We start from the raw sequence: 10,135 nt of genomic DNA on the forward strand, positions 1-10,135 counted from the left end.
TTCTGCAGAGCTGCGGTTGACTTGTGACTTAACTTGCCTTTTGCAAAGGCTTTGACTCGAGTTAGAGTGACTCTAAAAACACCTCTGGATGAGTGAAAACCCGTGGACATTATATATCTGCACTTTCAGAAGGCGTTCGACACGGTCCCTCAACAAAGGCTGCTGAAAAAACTTCATAGGGAATTAGAGGGCAGGTCCTCTCCTGGGTTGAGAACTGGTTGAAGATCAGGAAACAGAGAGTGGGTGTCAATGGGCAATTTTCACAATGGAGAGAAGAGAAAAGCGGTGTGCCCCAAGGATCTGTCCTGGGACCGGTGCTTTTCAACCTCTTCATAAATGATCTGGAGACAGGGTTGAGCAGTGAGGTGGCTAAGTTTGCAGATGACACCAAATTTTTCCGAGTAGTGAAGACCAAAAGTGATTGTGAGGAGCTCCAGAAGTATCTCTCCAAACTGGCAGATTGGGCAGCAAAATGGCAAATGCGTTTCAATGTCAGTAAGTGTAAAGTCATGCACATTGGGGCAAAAAATCAAAACTTCACATATAGGCTGATGGGTTCTGAGCTGTCTGTGACAGATCAGGAGAGAGATCTTGGGGTGGTGGTGGACAAGTCGATGAAAGTGTAGACCTAATGTGCGGCGGCAGTAAAGAAGGCTAATTCTATGCTTGGGATCGTTAGAAAAGGTATTGAGAACAAAACGGCTAATATTATAATGCCGTTCTACAAATCGATGGTAAGGCCATACCTGGAGTATTGTGTCCAGTTCTGGTCACCACATCTCAAAAAGGATATAATGGAAATGGAAAAGGTGCAAAAGAGAGCAACTAAGATGATTACTGGGCTGGGGCACCATCCTTATAAGAAAAGGCTACGGTGTTTGGGCCTCTTCAGCCTAGAAAAGAGGCACCTGAGGGGGGACATGATTGAGACATACAAAATTATGCATGGGAAGGATAAAGTGGATAGAGTGATGCTTTTTACACTTTCACATAACACCAGAACCAGGGGACATCCACTAAAATTGAGTGTTGGGAGAGTTAGGACAGACAAAAGACAATATTTCTTAACTCAGCGTGTGGTTGGTCTGTGGAACTCCTTGCCACAGGATGTGGTGATGGCATCTGGCCTGGGTGCCTTTAAAAGGGGATTGGACAAGTTTCTTGAGGAAAAATCCATTACGGGGTACAAGCCATGATGTGTATGTGCAACCTCCTGATTTTAGAAATGGGCTATGTATCAGAATACCAGGTGCAAGGGAGGGCACCAGGATGCAGGTCTCTTGTTATCAGGTGTGCTCCCTGGGGCATTTGGCGGGCTGCTGTGAGATACAGGAAGCTGGACTTATGGCCTGATCCAGTGGGGCTGTTCTTATGTTCTTATGTTCATCTCTAATGTATTTATTTAAATTTTATATTTAATTTTTTTTCCGGTCCTTGACACCAGGGCAGATATTTGATGCAGGCTTCTGCACTAAAAGTTTGGAGAGGCTCAATCCCCGGCATCCACGGTACAAAGACCATTGTCTGAAACCCTGTCAGTCAGGGTCAAAAATACTGAGCCAGAAGGACCACTGTCAGCTTTCCATATGGTGCACTTAGAAGGATGTAGATGAACGCATTAGAGAGCAATCCTAGATTGCACTTAAGCTGGCGCAAGTTCTTTGCACCAGCTTCTGGGTGTCGTGAAAATGCCATAAAGCACACTCTCACCACTGTGAGAGTTAGGAAGGCTGGGGCAAAGATGAATGCTGGCCTCCCTGCGCCAGAACAAGCCCCAGCAAAGATAAGTTAGCGCTGGCAGCAGGCCACTGGCACGGAGGTTTGGAGGAAGTGAATTCGGGGGTGTTTCAGGGTGGGAGAGAGCAGGTGACAGGCAGATCAGTGGGCAGGGCAGGCCTGGCAGGGGGGTGGAGCCAGTCTCCAACACTTCGGTCAGATCCTAATCCTTCTCCTGAGCAGCCTGGCCTAACACTGGGCTATTCAGATCTGTGCTACCAATTTAGCTGGAGCAGAGCTATGTAACCCAACTGCAGTGGCTGGGGCAGTGCCCAGGGTAAGGAGAAGAAAAAAAATCTCCTTGCCCCAAGTTGTGCCACAGCCACCTCCAACCATGCACTGGATTCTGCACAGGCCAGCAGGTTAGGTTTGGGCTGTAAGACTACTAGGAATGCAAATATGGGGCTTGCTATGGTGAAAGCAAAAACTCTGGTGAATGGAGTCAAGTGCTGAATGCATGCTTTATGCTTTATTGACTGGGTACACAGGCGACTCAATGGGTTGGCATATCTTCATGTCAAGACCTTCTTCTTGCTTCATTCATTCCAAATAGGGCGACTGTCACTTGACCATTTTATGATGTCAGTGCCAATATCTGAAAAGGAGCAGGATTTCAAGTCAGCACTCTCATACCAGCAGCGTTTTCCAGCAGATACGATATGAAGGAAAGGACAAGCCTGGAGATGAGTCTTTCGGCAGGATACATGGGCCTTGTGCCATCCCTGGTGAGTGCTCTTAAGCAAAGAAGTGCTCCTTGCTTGCATCCATTCTGGCTACTCAGCCCTAACACACCTGTGGAGGAGGACAATGGAAGACTGCTCGTCACCGAGAACTGACCCTTCATGTGCTAGTGATGCCCAGATGTCATGGCTCTGATAGATCTTTCTGTCAGATGATACTGCTCCCAATACCCAAACTGAAACTGACATTTGGAGGCATGGCTATTTTTTTTTTCCTTCCAGCCATCAGTCACTGTGATCATCTTCGGTGAGAGCGCTGTGCAAGCAACGATATTGTAGCTGTGCTTAAGAGGTTGCTTAACCATGCTTAAGAGGGCGCAGCTCTCACAGACCCATTTCGTGGCGACAAAGTGCCACTCAACCTATTCTTAAGAGTATATATTGGTTTTCAACCAAAGGTTGTTCACCAAGCAGGTTTACACAGAAATACAAACCAAAAATGGTTCCCTGTCCCCAAAGGGCTCCAAGATTTAAAGAGAGAGGGGTGGGGGGGGGGGAGGAAGATGCAAAAGAGGCACCAGCAACAACCTCAGGAAAAGGTGCCATGCTGGGGTGAAGAGAGACAGCTGCTCTCCCTCCACAAAACAGAAGAGGTTCCCACTTCAGAAGGTGCCTCGTTGCCCAGTTAGCAAGGGGTCCTTTAGAGAGACACCTGACAGAAGATGGTCGCCCATTGCAGAGCATTCATTTTGCCTGTAGAAGGTTCCAGGTGTCTCCCTGTGTGACTGGGAAAGACCCCTGCCTGCCTGCCTGCCTGTGTAGACAATACCGATCTAGGTGGACAACTTGTCAGACCGATAATTGAGAGGGCAGCTTTCACCATTCTTGAGGGACCTTACCACTACTGCCTGATTAGGAAGACAGTCAGGCAGGGACCTCACTCAAGCCCCCTGCCACCTGGGGCGCTGACGTGACAGCTTGCAATGTCACCATGTTACTTCTGGGTAAGAGGAGGGGTCAGTGGCTGTAGCGACGAGAAGCAGAGCTGTCAATCTGCTTCCCAGTCACCTTTCGACTACTTGGAACCTCTGCAAACCTCCAAGCGCAGCGCTGTGTTTGGAGGCTTGCATGGGCTCTGCAGAAACCGAATCGTGGCCAGGAAGGAAACGTTCAGCTTCTTCAAAGTCAGTGCAAACCTTCCAGCACAGTGCTGTGCTGGGAGGTTTGCAGGGACTGCACTGTGGTCAGAGGTTTGCAGCAGCTTTCCTGAAGCTGGAAGGCAGCCCAGCAGGTTCAATCTTGGCGGGTCTCAGGTTGTCACCCCCCTCAAGTGACATTCCAGAGTGGCACCTGCCCTTCCTATACCCCCTAATTTTATTATAGCATCCAGGAACTCAAATTGAGGGTTTTAAAGTCCTGCTGTCTCTGGACTGAGGCTAGGCCTTCTTCTCCCACAGTCCTATTCACAGACCTTAAAGAGAAATATCCAGGATCTTCGGTATGGAAGCTCCTCTGTATAATGTTTAGAGATTGGTCTCTGTTTTCCTAGGAGTCCTGCTTTGCTGGAATCTGTCACAGAAGCCTTCCCCCAGGGGCTTACCTATAAAAATTCAGTTGCTGCTGGTTGGAATGATCCAGAATCCTCTCTGATGAAGAGACCTCCTATTGAAAAATAAAGATGATGAAATGCTTCACCCTTTCCTTTGCCAAGATCTGCAGCTGCCAATAACTCCACTGTATCTCTCGCTGGTCTCTCCCATCCTCCAATCTGCATGCCACCTGCTCTTCCCACCTCTCTCACACACTTCTATTTCCAGGTGCAAATGCAGAAAGGCGAGATGTTATGCACCAACAGCTATCAGGTGAGATGTACAAAACTATCTGGGATATCAAGAGAGCTAAAGTTGACTGGAAAGCACTGACATAAGGGATTAGGATTGCGCTCTTAGTCTGACTTCTCCACAGTGGTCTATCTGGTTTGGGTGGCCCTTTACAGCATGCAAGTCCCACCAACACTACAAGGTAGCATCCCATGGGGGGGTAGTTATGATTATTTTCCCATACCTTTCCCAAGCCTCCCAAGGCTCTCCCCCCCCCCCCGCGCCCCCAACTAAGCAGGATGCATTTCAAGCCTCCTTGGTGTGACTGCATTGATGGGGATGGGGGGAAGGGCTGTGAATGTTCCATATTTTAGGATATGGATTGGGCAGCCATAGGGGGTGGCTGGGATTTAGATTCAGATGCTATAAATCCTGTATCAACAGCAAAGTGATGCAGACACTTGCAAAGATCATTCAGTGCCCATTTCCTCATCATATCTGCATTTTTAGTTCTCGGGATCAGTACACAAATACATTTGGAAAAATTGTTCCCCACCTCCACTTCCCTTCAAGCACTCACGTGGTTTTCCAAAAAGCATGCTGGATATGTTACCAATCACATTCTTGATCACTCTGCCGACATTTTGAAATAAACCTATGAATCCTTGGGCAAATCCCCAGCGTGGAGGAATTTTCTCTGAATATAGTGGGGGAAAAGTCATGAGAATAAGAACATAAGAACAGCCCTGCTGGATCAGGCCATAGGCCCATCTAGTCCAGCTTCCTGTATCTCACAGCGGCCCACCAAATGCCCCAGTGAGCACACCAGATAACAAGAGACCTCATCCTGGTGCCATCCCTTGCATCTGGCATAGCCCATTTCTAAAATCAGGAGGTTGCACATACGCATCAAGGCTCGTAACCCATAATGGATTTTTCCTCCAGAAACTTGTCCAATCCCCTTTTAAAGGCATCCAGGCCAGATGCTGTCACCACATCCTAGTTCCCTCTATGATCTATTCCAAATAACTCCCCACCCTACCCATCTCAGCACTGCTACCCACCAGAAGTGGCCCCTTCCTCCCAGAAAGTCTAAGAAGAAAATCACAGTATTCAACACAAAATAACTAATATGCTACTCATAAGTACAGTGTAAATTGTTACTGTACTTCCTTCTTACAGGGGACTGATTTGGTCGCTAAAGTTTCTATATTTTCCAGACTCTTTACATGAATAACATTCCATGGAAATAAGTACCTTTAGGTAAAAGGCAACTCCTGGTCATTTTAAAAAAAATAATTCAAATTTTTATACCGCCTTTCCTCCAAGGAGCTCAGGGTAGTGTACATGAGGTTCAATTCTACCCCCTCTCCCCCAACAAAACTAGCACTCAGGTTGCAGGGGGCACTTTACGACTTTTGTCACCGCAAGAACCCTATGAGGTAGTTTAGGCTGAGAGATGGTGACTGGTCCAAGATCACCTCGGAAGCTTCATAGCTGAGCAGGGATTTGAACCTGGATCTTCCAGTTCTAACACCAGAACCCCTGCACCATTCTGGCTCTCACTGAGTCATGCACATTTTTCTGGCCCTTTTGGAGACTTCCTGGCACTGCAATCTTCTTACTTTGAGCACAGATGTTACTTCCATCCCTGGTTCAGCATATCTAGGATAAATCCATTGTCATGAAGTTTGTATGCTGTAGGATTCCTTGATGCTTTCACTTATTCAGCTAGGCTAACCTGCACTCAGAACAGCTGGCTCAGTATTTATGAGTATTGGAAAGTGTATGCCAAAAGCCCTATCTGTGTTTCTAGAGTTCTCTCCTAGTTTCTGATACTGATTCTGGTGTACTTATGGCATCAGTGGTGTAGTCATAACTCTTAAAGTGAAGGAATTAACTGTGACACCTTCATAGTCATGCTCCATTAATGGCCTAATCCTACACTTCCCTTCTGACGTCATCACATCTCCTCTGCTGGCAGTGACTACCATCAAACAGTCAGTGCCACCTGTAAAAGGCACTTCGACAGTACAATACTCATCGTGTAGCCAGGAGTGCTGGAGGAAAGGCCTTTGCCTTCCTGCCTGTGCTATTTGGTCTCCGGCTGCTTGCTAGAGCAGGTAACTCAGTGGAAGAGGTACATGTGTTTGGGGAGTGCATAACAGGGCAGAGAGGGGGCGACACTGGGTGTCCCAATAAATAATTTATTTTTAATATATTAGACTTCATGCTCTCATGGTATGTGACTGCACCGGGGAAATGTTACAGATCTGTACTTTTAACAAGCTGTAAATGTTTTTAACAATAATAGTAAATGGGACTTACTCCTGAGTAAGTGTGGGTAGGATTGCAGCCTAGGATTGTTAAAACTCTTCCTGCTTGATGGTATCACTTCTGGTGGTTCTGACAGATTCTCATTCTAAACAGTGGGTTCCAGTGCTGAATGTGTGAGAACCACTGCTCTTTTGTGTTGGAGACAATTGGAGCATTTGGGGTTATTTCAGTACCAAATGATCCGGTCTAAAAAAATGGAGTTTTTTTAGGACTGTATTTCTAATTCATCAGGTCTGTTTCTTTGAATAAGTCTGTTTTATATATGATTCATTCTTATTAAATAAGAGTATTATGAAAGAATTCCAGTTGCAAAGTTTCTGTTATCAATCAGTTTTCACTTACTATTCTCCACTTGGAATAGTGGAAAGTCTTACACTTAGACTTAGGCTTACAGTGGAAAGTCTATACAATCATTTTCTATACTTGCGTTTTAGTTTTTTGTTTTAGGCAACATTATCAACAGATGTTATGCCAACTAGAGCATTTCATAATTTCATTTTTTTTGCACCTGTTTGAAGGGTGCCTCTTTCTTTGAGTTTTGGCTGCTGTTCCTCCCTCCCTAACAGCTTCTGTTATATTGAGGGTGGGCCAGGCAAAGGCTGAGTGATGGTCCCAATAAGAGCAGACAAGTCTCCTAGTGGCTCAGCAAAGTTGGGACCTGTTGCTTGATCCCTTGGGGCAAGCAGCCTTTCTTGACCAGAGTGGCTCATCTCCCTACAGTTCTCCCTTTGGCCATGGCTGGATGGCTGTTTGTGGCATAGCTAAGGCAACTATCTGGTACCTGGGGTCAAAGAAGATTTTGCAGCCCCCCCCCCTGCATAATAAGATCAAATGTAATTAAGTAGCTAAATAAAAAGTTATTGGTTCCATGCTATATCATAATAACATCTCATTGGTGCAAAGAACAATCAGTCTCATAGGTCAGTTTGGAGTTAAGTAAATCCACTTTTTGTTCCACAACACAGTTGTGTTTTCATTTTCTGGTTAATTGGCTATAACTTTTGATAGAATGCAGATATTCCAGTGCAGTTTATTTCCTTGCACTCTGCATTAAATTACCTTTCCAATGATATATAACATGATGGTATTATTCATACATACCAAGATTTTCACAATTTTGGTCACTAGTGTCAAGCTCAGCTTGTTGCCCCCCTAAAGCTTGATGCCCGGTGCAACTGCTATGTCCTGCACCCCCTTAGCTATGCCACTGGGTGATTGACAACATCCAAGTTGGGTACACCAACAATCCATGAGGGGCTGTGGAGGAAGACTGAATTCAGCACAGTCACCACCACAAAGTTCTTAGAATCTTGAAAAACATTATTTGTGGAACAGCAGCCATAATTAGCAGGAGGAGGGCAGGAGGTCTGGTCTAGAGGGTAGAGCCTCCGTTAGCCCAAAGATAACATCTGAAGCTTGCCAGTTCGAGGCCACCAGCAGCTCCATGAAGGTCAAGACCTTAAAGCAGCTGACAAGTTGAGCTGAGTTATTCTACCTGCTCTTTGGTGTGAGCAAAGAAGCGTCTTGGCTGCCCTTCAAGTGAGAGATGAAGGAGCTGCTTGTCAGCCAGCGTGGGAGGCAACTGGGGGCCAGAAGTGATACCAGACTGTGAAAGATCCATCTGAAATATTGTGTGGTTCTTGAAAGACAGAACCTTTCTGTTATTGTAAAAATCGCCTCGGGGGTTTAGAGATAGCCTGCCTATGTGAACCGCCTTGAATAAAGTCAGAGGAGTAATCTGATGACCAGAAAGGCGGTATATAAATACCAGTATCATCATCATCATTATCATCATCATCATCATCACCACCATCATCATCATCACCACCACCACCACCACCACATTGACTTTGGTGCACAGATAATCCTCTTCATGAACGGGGCTGGGAAGATATCTTTAAGATCAGAGTATTAGGACTATCAGGAGATGTGAGATGTGGACTAATGGTTGAGCTGCCAGTACTACCTGAAGAGCTAAACAGGAGAATCTGTGGTTGTGTTTTTGGATGGGAGTTGTGGAGCTGATTAGCCACACAGTGAGAGAAGCATGGGAGCATGTGAGAAGGCCAGCCAGCAAAGAATGGAGAACAACCTTGAGGACCTTCCAGGCTTGGTCTACAACTGCCTCCTGAAGCTCAGTGGCACACAGCCAGAGGAGATAACCACACTATGAAGGCAACACTCGGTGAATGAGGATTCTGTGATTCACAGAAGATATTTATAAAAACCCCATTGAAAAATGGTGGCTTAGGCTAGCATGCCCATATAAACTGCCTTGAATGCTGGCTAAACAGAGAAAAGTGGCATATAAATGAATGAGTGAATGAATGAATGAATGAATCATTCACACAACAGGAACCAGCAACCTATATAAAACAGTAATTTCACCATGTGGTGCTGTACTAATCTCTGCTCTCTGGAAGCCAAATGCCAAAGAAATAAAAATACAGATATCGGCGCTGAACCCTATTAAGAGAAAGGCAAAATGCTTCCTCTTTCCCACTTCCTATAAAGCTCACCACCTAAGAAGATGAAGTTATCTGGGATTTTTAAAAAGCAAGATCTGATAGAGCTCCTAATGGCATGCTGCTGTTGGGCAGCCTGACCATTGTGAATTATGCAGACACATGCTCAAACTACTGAACCAAGGAACTTACTCCTTTTGGGGGTGCTCTTGGTGGTGGTGGTGGTGGTGTCCATAGTCATGGTTGCTGCTTCAGAAGGCGCTGTAGGTACAAGAAGACAATCTATGTAAAAGAGAATTCCTCCAATCAGTAAAGCCTGAACTTTGGCAAAAACCATACTAACCATACTTCAGTTATTCCATACTTCAATTATTTGATTCCTCCAACAAAAATGCACACACATTTCTAATGCAGATCATTTGGTTCCTGTGTATTCCGTATAAAACACCATGTTCTATTTCAACTGTTACCCTGCACATGCCTGATCTCATCTGATCTTGGAAGCTAAGCAGGGTCAGGCCTGGTTAGTACTTGGATGGGAGACCGCCTGGGAATACCGGGTGCTGTAGGCTTATACCAGGGGTCAGCAACCTGCGGCTCTAGAGCCACATGTGGCTCTTTCAGCTGTCTGCTGCGGCTCCTCTGGGTGAAAGTGGCAAAGGGGTTAACAGGAGGCACCTGTGTTGGGAGGGCAGGCTGCTTCCCTCCGCCCCCTGAGCTCACTGCCCTCCTCTCCCTTCACCCCCACCTGCCCTGCATTGGTTTCCCTTTTCAATTTTGCCCGCTCTGCAGGCTTCAGCTCCCTGTTTTTCCCTTCCCCAACTCTCCAGCAGGAAGCCCTCCTCCTCAGCCATTGGGAGCCCTTGCAGCCCGCCTTTCCCTGAGCAGGTCCCCACTCAGTGCAAGGAGAGGCTTTTCCTCCACAGCAGAGGAGACATCCTGTGTGTCTACTCAGTAGTAAGCCCCATTACAGCAGTTGAAGCTTATTCCCAGGAAAGGGTGCCTGGGATGGCAGCCTTGGAGCCTGCTCCTATGCGTGTCTACTCAGTTGTAAGCC

At 46.3% G+C, this 10,135-nt stretch overlaps 1 pseudogene; it reads left to right on the plus strand.

Moving 5' to 3' along the window:
* Nucleotides 1–9,533: 9,533 nt before the first annotated feature.
* Nucleotides 9,534–9,650, plus strand: LOC136642454 (5S ribosomal RNA; annotated as a pseudogene).
* Nucleotides 9,651–10,135: the final 485 nt, after the last annotated feature.

This window comes from Tiliqua scincoides, chromosome 2, assembly GCF_035046505.1.
Source record: "Tiliqua scincoides isolate rTilSci1 chromosome 2, rTilSci1.hap2, whole genome shotgun sequence".
NCBI lineage: Eukaryota > Metazoa > Chordata > Lepidosauria > Squamata > Scincidae > Tiliqua > Tiliqua scincoides.